The sequence below is a fragment of the Salmo salar genome, chromosome ssa16 (assembly GCF_905237065.1).
Source record: "Salmo salar chromosome ssa16, Ssal_v3.1, whole genome shotgun sequence".
In the NCBI taxonomy this organism is placed as follows: Eukaryota; Metazoa; Chordata; class Actinopteri; order Salmoniformes; family Salmonidae; genus Salmo; species Salmo salar.
Genome location: NC_059457.1, coordinates 27445578 through 27455267, shown reverse-complemented (window position 1 = coordinate 27455267; position 9690 = coordinate 27445578). Strand labels below are relative to the sequence as shown.

General features: G+C 40.3%; 1 pseudogene; it reads left to right on the top strand.

Annotated features, from left to right (window-relative positions):
- The first annotated feature begins 8245 nt into the window (after positions 1–8245).
- On the top strand, positions 8246–9101 carry LOC123727820 (cholesterol 25-hydroxylase-like protein 1, member 1; annotated as a pseudogene).
- Positions 9102–9690: the final 589 nt, after the last annotated feature.

Sequence of the window (9690 nt, the reverse complement as noted above, 5' to 3'; positions counted from 1 at the left end):
TGATCTTTTTATGCCTTTTAGGTAGGCAAGCTAGACAATCTTAGGAGTTTTCCTATTCAACAAACGTGGGGCAATAGGGCTTGACATTTCTGAAATGCTTTCTAAATATGGTAACAATATTAGTACAAGATTGGCACTATTTCTGTAATGTAAAATGCCAGGAGTCAGGTGCAGAAGGTGAGTTTAATAATGAATCGATGCAGAAAAACAAAACATGAGATGCGACCAGAACGTGAGAGAAAACAATACTACATAATGACTGATGTCTACAGAGGGCTAAATAAAGGGGGAGCAATCGAGGAAATAATGATGACCAGGTGTGTGTAATAATGGGGAGTAGGTGTGCTTAATGATGGGGAGCAGGTGTGTGTAATAATTGTTGCCAGGGCCGGTGGTTAGTAGACCGGCGAAGACGTGCGCTGGAGAGAGGGAGCGGGTGAAGGCTTGACAATTTCATATAACTGCCGGCAGAGTTTGTGTTTATACAGAATGTACCGCCCCCACCTACCCTCAACCACTGCATTGTTATACAATTTGGGAGGCACAGGGCAGCGCCATATGGAGCTCAATTTGGCTTCCCGCAAGCCTCTGGAGACTCCGCAATTGCATCACACGCTCTGGACCACATTGTCAGATCAAGAATAAAACTGGCTTTCAGACACAAGCACTTTGTACACCAAAATGACACTCGGAACCGGGCCAGAACAGCGCTACGTCCCCCAAATAGGGAATTTATTGAGTTTAACGATGGGACTGGCTTCAGCCACCCTAGTCATAGACTGTTCTCTCTGCTACCACAAGTGGTACTGGAGCACCACGTCTAGGTCCAAAAGGCTTCTTAACAGCTTCTACCCCCAAGCCATAAGACACCTGAACAGCTAATCAAAGGGCTACCCAGACCATTCTTTACGCTGCTGCTACTCTCTGTTTATTATCTATGCATAGTCACTAACTCTACCTACATGTACATATTACTTAAATTACCTCGACTAACCAGCGCCCCCGCACATTGACTCTGTACTGGTATCCCCTGCATATAGCCTCGCTATTGTTATTTTACTGTTGCAGTTGAATTATTTGTTACTTTTATTTTTTTTACTTATCTATTTTTTACTTAACACTTATTTTTCTTAAAATTTCTTAAAGCATTGTTAGTTAAGGGCTTGTAAGTAAGCATTTCACTGTAAGGTCAACAACTGTTGTATTCGGCGGATGTGACAAATACGATTTGATTTGAATAACTGTGTCAGTGGTTTTCTCCCTTGAGCCCCTGACCTTAATTAAATCTTAAGATTAGGTAAGATTACACATAAGAGTAGGCTACACAATATGTTTAGGTCAGATTACATAAAATTGGAATCTTTGACTGAAAGTTCTTGACTCACTAATCTTCTAAAATACATTAAGACCACATTGTAAAATAACAGATGGAAAATAACAGAATTCATGGACTCTGAACTAATTATATTCCACCTTGGCCCAAACATGATATTGAGAATCAAAATGATGATTCTTGACAATTTTGATGATATGAATAGGTCACCCTGGTGGTCTCCAATTGATATACAGATATGTAATTTCATTAATGCTTGTAGATATTATTCATTTAATAAATTATACTGATAAAGACGCATTGCAGTTTTGTTTTAACTTGTGATAGGTAAGATGCATAATTAACTCATAACTCAAGCAGGGACCAACAGATCTCTATCCGGTACAATATGACTTACCATTTTGAATAAGCAGAATAACTAACTGGTCTGGGGTATACTGCAAGTGGGGGGACGGTGCTGCAGGTCGGTCATTCCACGAAAAGAGTGCCCTTTTGATATTTTAAGTAGAAGTGGCCTTTTATACAGTGCCTTGCAAAAGTATTCATCCCCCTTGGCGTTTTTCCTATTTTGTTGCATTACAACCTGTAATTGAAATGGATTTTATTTGTATTTCATGTAATGGACATACACAAATGAATCCAAAATGACCCGTTTTGCTATGAAGCCCCTAAATAAGATCTGGTGCAACTATTTACCTTCAGAAGTCACATAATTAGTTAGATTGCACACAGGTGGACTTTCTTTTAAGTGTCACATGATCTGTCACATGATCTCAGTATATATACACCTGTTCTGAAAGGCCCCAAAGTCTGCAACACCACTAAGTAAGGTGTACCACCAAGCAAGTGCCACCATGAAGACCAAGGAGCTCTCCAAACAGATCAGGGACAAAGTTGAGGAGAAGTACAAATCAGGGTTGGGTAACAAAAAAAATCTAAAACTTTGAATATCCCACGGAGCACCATTAAATCTATTATAAAAAAATTGACATAATAAGGCACCACAACAAACCTGCCAAGAGAGGGCCGCCCACCAAAACTCACGGACCAGGCAAGGAGGGCATTAACCAGAGAGGCAACAAAGAGACCAAAGATAACCATCAAGGAGCTGCAAAGCTCCACAGCGGAGATTGGATTATCTGTCCATAGGACCACTTTAAGCCGTACACTCTACAGAGCTGCGCTTTACGGAAGAGTGTCCAGAAGAAATTGCTTAAATAAAAAATATCCAAACACGTTTGGTGTTCGCCAAAAGGCATGTGGGAGACTCCCTAAACATATGGAAGAAGGTACTCTGGTCAGAATAGACTAAAACTGAGCATTTTAGCCATCAAGGAAAACGCTATGTCTGGCGTAAACCCAACACCTCTCATCACCCCAAGAATACCATCCCCACAGTGAAGCATGGTGGTGGTAGCATCATGCTATGGGGATGTTTTTCATTGGCAGGGACTGGGAAACTGGTCAGAATTGAAGGAATGATGGATGTTGCTAAATACAGGGAAATTCTTGAGGGAAACCTGTTTCAGTCTTCCAGAGATTTGAGACTGGGATGGAGGTTCACCTTCCAGCAGGACAATGACCCTAAGCATACTGCTAAAGCAACACTCGAGTGGTTTAAGGGGAAACATTTAAATGTCTTGGAATGGCCTAGTCAAAGCCCAGACCTCAATCCAATTGAGAATCTGTGGTATGACTTAAAGATTGCTGTACATCAGCGGAACCCATCCAACTTGAAGAACCTGCAGCAGTTTTGCCTTGAAGAATGGATAGATGTGCCAAGACTTTAGAGACCCCAAGAGACTTGCAGCTGTAATTGCTGCAAAAGGTGGCTCTACAAAGTGTTGACTTGGGGGGGGAGTAAATATTTATGAACGCTGAAGTTTTCAGTTTTTTTGTCTAATTTCTTGTTTGTTTCACACAAAAAAATATTTTGCATCTTCAAAGTCATGTTGCATGTTGTGTAAATCAAATGATTTAAACCCCCCCAAAATCTATTTTAATTCCAGGATGTAAGGCAACAAAATAGGAAAAATGCCAAGGGAGGTGAATACTTTCGCAAGCCACTGTATAGCCCACATGTAAAATTCAATAAATCTGTATATGAATAAAGAGTTGCTAATGTCCCCCCCGTGACTTCTAGGACGATTTTAACCCAGTTAACGCAAACATTTCTTTAACTTTTCACCATCATTGTAAAGCTCTAGTTATTTTGTTTCTCTGACAGTCATTTAAATGTGTATTTATTTATTTCATGTGATTAGTGTGATTCCTTTGTCTGTCCCTCATTTTAAGGTTAACCCTATCATATGAAATGAATTCATTTTAATATGGTGAAACTATTCCTTTTAAAATCTATTTTTGAAAGAAACATTTAATATCTAATATAGTCAAATCATAGTGTAAGAGTTCTACACTTTTCTACACTTTTTGGCAATTTTCTGGTGTTTTGGTGTGGAAAAGTGAGCAGGTTATGCATAACAAGTCAACCCTGTTACCTATAGATAGACAGAGTGGACATTTTTTTACGATTACATTTATTTTGTGAAGCTTGCATTCAATTCCCCCTCCTTGTTGCACACAATAAACTTCCATTCCCCTTGTTACAAGGGGATTCATGGCTGATTTAAGATTAAATTGTCATTCCTGTTACTTCATTTGGCACTGAATAGGTACTTACTATAGTAATTTGTTTTATTTAACCTCTTGAGACTGCACACACTTGGCATTCTCTCAACCAGCTTCATAAGGAATGCTTTTCCAACAGTCTTGAAGGAGTTCCCACATATGCTGAGCATGTGTTGGTTTTCCACTCTGCTGTCCAACTCATCCCAAACCATTCAATTGGGTTGAGGTCGGGTGATTGTGGAGGCCAAGTCATCTGATGCAGCACTCCAGCATTCTCCTTCTTGGTCAAATAGCCCTTACACAGCCTGTAGGTGTGTTTTGGGTCATTGTTTTTTTTTCACCTTTATTTAACCAGGTAAGCTAGTTGAGAACAAGTTATCATTTACAACTGCGATCTGGCCAAGATAAAGCAAAGCAGTGCGACAGAAACAACAACACAGAGTTACACATGGAATAAACAAGCGTACAGTCAATAACACAATAGAAAAAAAAGAAAGTCTATACAGTGTGTGCAAATGGCATGAGGAGGTATGGCAATAAATAAGCCATAGTAGCAAAGTAATTACAATTTAGCAGATTAACACAGGGGTGATAGATGAGCAGATGATGGTGTGTAAGTAGTGATACTGGTGTGCAAAAGAGCAGCAAAGTAAATAAAAACAATATGGGGATGAGGTAGGTAGATTAGGTGGGCTATTTACAGATGGACTATGTATAGCTGCAGTGATCGGTTAGCTGCACAGATAGCTGATGTTTAAAGTTAGTGAGTCTCCAGCTTCAGCGATTTTTGCAATTCGTTCCAGTCACTGGCAGCAGAGAACTGGAAGGAAGGGCGGCCAAAGTAGGTGTTGGCTTTGGGGATGACCAGTGAGATATACCTGCTGGAGCGCAGGCTACGGGTGGGTGTTGTTATCGTGACCAGTGAGCCGAGATAAGGCGGAGCTTTACCTAGCATAGACTTATAGATGACCTGGAGCCAGTGGGTCTGGCGACAAATATGTAGTGAGGGCCAGCCAACGAGAGCATACAGGTCGCAGTGGTGGGTGGTATAAGGCGCTTGTCCTATTGAAAAACAAATGATAGTCCCATTAAGCGCAAACCAGATGGTATGGCGTATTGCTGCAGAATGCTGGTTAAGTGTGCCTTGAATTCTAAATACATCACTGACAATGTCACCAGCAAAGCACCACCACACCTCGTCCTCCATGATTCACGGTGGGAACCACACATGCAAAGATCATCTGTTCACCTACTCCGTGTCCCACAAAGACATGGTGGTTGGAAACAAAAATCTCATCAGACCAAAGGACAGATTTGCACTGGTCTAATGTCCATTGCTCGTGTTCCTTGGCTCAGGCAAGTCTCTTCTTCTTATTGGTGTCCTTTAGTAGTGGTTTCTTTGCAGCAATTTGATGATGAAGGACTGATTCACGCAGTCTCCTCTGAACAGTTAATGTTGAGATGTGTCTGTTACTTAAACTCTGTGAAGCATTTATTTGTGCTGCAATCTGAGGTAAAGTTAACTCTAATGAACTTATCCTCTGCAGCAGAGGTAATTCTGGGTCTTCCTTTCCTGTGGTGGACCTCATGAGAGCCAGTTTCATCATAGCGCTTGATGGTGTATGTGACTGCACTTGAAGAAACGTTCAAAGTTTTTGAAATGTTCCAGATTGACTGACCTTCATGTCTTAAAGTAATGATGGACTGTGGTTTCGCTTTGCTTATCCGCTTCACTATAGGGGGCAGTATTTTCACGGCCAGATGAAAAACGTACCCAAATTAAACTGCCTCCTACTCAGACTCAGAAGGTAGGATATGCATATTATTAGTAGATTTGGATAGAAAACACTCTGAGGTTTCGAAAACTGTTTGAATGATGTCTGTGAGTATAACAGAACTCATATGGCAGGCAAAAACCTGAGAAAAATCCAACCAGGAAGTTTGACCTCACATGGTTGTAGTCATTTCAAATGATGTTTTCTCTAAACTACAGTGTCTGTGATGTCATATTGCACTTCCTAAGGCTTCCAGTAGATGTCAACAGTCATTAGAACCTTGTTTTTGGCTTCTACAATGCAATTTGATTGAATAATACCCGGATCAGTAAGTGGTCGACCTGGTGTCATTGACTTACCTCGTGCGCACTCATGCAGTGCTAGCCATTTCTATTTTTCTTCTGTAATGAATCTGCTATTGTCCGGTTGGAATATTATCGAAATTCTACGTTAAAAACACCCTAAAGATTGATTGTGAACATGGTTTGACATGTTTCTACAAACGCTGAGGGAATTTTATAACTTTTCGTCAACGGTGGATGGATGCATTTTGGAATGGTGATCTGGACGCGCCATCAAAACTGATTTATTTTTACATAAATTATGGACTTTATCGAACAAATGAACATTTCTTGTGGAAGTGGGAGACCTTACGAGTGCATTCAGCCGAAGATCAGCACAGGTAAGATAATATTTGTGTCACGTCCTGACCAGCAGAGGGAGCAATTGTATTAGTTTTGGTCAGGACGTGGCAGAGTTGTTTGTGTTACGTGTGAGTTGGATGTTGGACTCCCAATTGAAGGCAGGTGTGTTGAGTTGCCTTTGATTGGGAGTCCTATATAGTAGTGTGTGTTTTTCCTTGTGGTTGTGGGTAATTGTTTCTGTTTAGTGTGTTTCACCTGACAGGACTGTTTGGCTGTCAGTTTTCTTGTTTTGTAAATTGTATAGTGTTCGTTCTTTATTAAATGATGATGAACACTAACTCTGCTGCATTTTGGTCCACTTCCTCAGACAGCCCTTACAATTTGTAACATTTTTCAGCGTTTTGTGGCTGCCGTGGCTGGACGGCAAACTGAATAGCTTGGGGCTCAGTACTCAGAATATTGAACAATGTGCTTTCTCCGTAAAGTTATTTTGAAATCTGACAAAGCGGTTGCATAAAGGAATAGTTCATCTGTACTTCTTTAATTAATTGTTATATATTTTGTTAACGTTTATGATGAGTATTTCTGTAAATTATGGTGCACATTAACCGGAAATTTTAGGGTGAATACATTTTCTGAACGTCACGCGCCAATGTAAAATGGGTTTTTGGATATAAATATGAACTTGATGGAACAATAAATGCATGTATTGTCTAACATAATGTCCTAGGAGTGACATCGGATGAAGATCGTCAAAGGTTAGTGCATCATTTTTGCTGGTTTTGTGCTTTTGGACGGCTACCCTTGCTTGGAAAATGGCTGTCCTTGCTAGGAAAATGGCAGTGTTGTTGTTTTTTTTGCTGTGGTGGTATCCTAACATAATCTAATGTTTTGCTTTCGCTGTAAAGCCTTTTTGAAATCGGACAACATGGTTGGATTCAGGAGAAGTGTATCTTTAAAATGGTGTAAAATAGTCATATGTTTGAGAAAATTGAATTGTGGTACTTTAGTTGTTTTTGTATTTCGCGCCATGAGATCCGATTGGCTGTTGGCTAGGCGTTCCGCTGGCGGAACGGGGTTCCGCTAGCGGAACGACTAGATGTAAGAAGTTATTTGAGCTGTCCTGGCCATAATATGGACTTGGTCTTTTACCAAATAGGGCTATCTTCTGTATACCCCTACCTTGTCACAACACAACTGATTGGCTCAAGCGCATTAAGAAGGAAAGAATTTCCACAAATTAACTTTTAACAAGGCACACCTGTTAATTGAAATGCATTCCAGGTGACTACCTCGTGAAGCTGGTTGAGAGAATGCCAAGAGTATGCAAACTTCTCATCAAGGCAAAGTGTGGCAAATTTGACGAATCTCACATATAAAATATATTTTAATTTGTTCAACACTTTTTTGGTTACTATATGATTCCATATGTGTTATTTCATAGATTGTGGGCACCGTTTGTCACGTGATAGTGCAATTATTGTTTTGTTTAGTGTTGTGTAGTGGCTTTGCTGGCATGCATCCCACTTTCTTTTTTTTGCCCCACCAATATTTACATACTAAAACAGCTGGTACTGTGTGTGTGTGTGTATATATATATATATATAAGTTACACTACCCAAAAGGCACTCAATTAGTGGAACTACCCAGGCACCAACTTAAACTGTTCAGTGTTGAAATCTTTGTGTTTTCTGGTGGATTTTGTTCATTTTACGGAAAGGGACTTATTGTTGGAAATGGGTATTGTGAGGGAAAAATCTGCTGTCTCATTGAAGTGGGAGCGAAGTACATAGCTAAGCACTATAAAAAGGAAAAAGTCTTCTTCTCTCTGCACATTACAATCACAGGCATTCAGAGTCACCAGGATGTTGAACATCACCAAGGTTCAGTTTACTTTGCAGTTTCCTACCTTTTCCAGATCCTCAGACAGGCTTTTGCAGCCTCTATGGGACTATTTCCTTTTCAATCACTACTCCCTCATCTCCTCTCCCTTCTTCCCTGTCATGCTCTGCTTCTCCAGTTACTTCTTCTCCAGTCTCACCTTGCTGTACTAGACCTCCTGGGAGATAATGTCTCCTCCATTCACCACTACAAGATCCAGCAAGAGAGACGTCCAACCATTCGGATGATGGCAAAGAGCATCGGAAGGGCTGTATATAACCACTTGATCTCTGTTCTGCCTGCGGTGCTGATTCAGAACTGCTTTATGCCTTCAGCGGTGCTACCTACCAGTGCTCCAACTGTGGTAGAGGTGCTCATTGATGGACTGGCTGTCCTTCTTCTTTTTGACACACAGTATTTTATGTGGCACTTTGTGCACCACAAACATCCACACTGTATCGGTGGGTCCATGCCATCCACCATGAATACATGGCACCATTCTCCTGGTCCACTCAGCAAATCAGCATTCCAGAACTGATAACAGTTGGATTCTGGAGCAACCTGGACCCCATCCTGTTGAAATGCCACCCTTTTACCATCTGGTGCGTCACCATCTTAAGTATCTGGATGTCAGTGGAGGACCACATAGGCTATGACCTTCCATGGGGTCTTAACCACCTGGTACCATTTGGTCTGTTAGGAGGAGCACCAGCGCATGACATGCACCACCAGAAGCCCAACAGTAACTATGCACCTTTCTTTAGCCACTGGGATAGAATGTTTGGGACTGCCATCCTGGCAGGGAAGATAACTGAGAAAAAAGTGTTTTATTCACTGTAAATAGAAAAATTCACTATAATTATTATGTTCATACTTACTTTTTATTGCTTACTGTGCAATGTACATACAAATAAAATGTGTCTTTGTTTTTATTCATTTGTCAGTGTCGAACATCAATTGTATTAAAATGTACTACATTTTTACACACAAGTGCAATGTTTGAAAATGTTCTAATTTAATTATATATAGTAATTGCTGGAATTAGAGCAAAAGTAATGGTCCTTGGTAGTAATACATAGTCAAAGGATACAACTAGAAAGCCAACTCCAGTTTACCATTTGCCCCAGAGGATGGCAGCAAACCATAATTTAAGCTTTGTTTGCCTTGTCTGATTCAGTAAAAAAAAAATGTTAAACTGGATTCTACAAGTTTACGATTTCTTAAACAACACAAACATACTTTCAGTCTTTGAAAACTTAGTAAGGATTTTCCTGTTTTCATCTGGCTTTCCAATCAACAAATCTGTTTGTTGGCCAGGGGTCAAGTTGAGCCACGGGCCAAGTTTTAAGTACAGGGCAAGGAAATGTTAGAGCCAATTAAAGAAATGTATTGTTAATCCATAGCTATGTGACAAAACTAGGTAAAATCA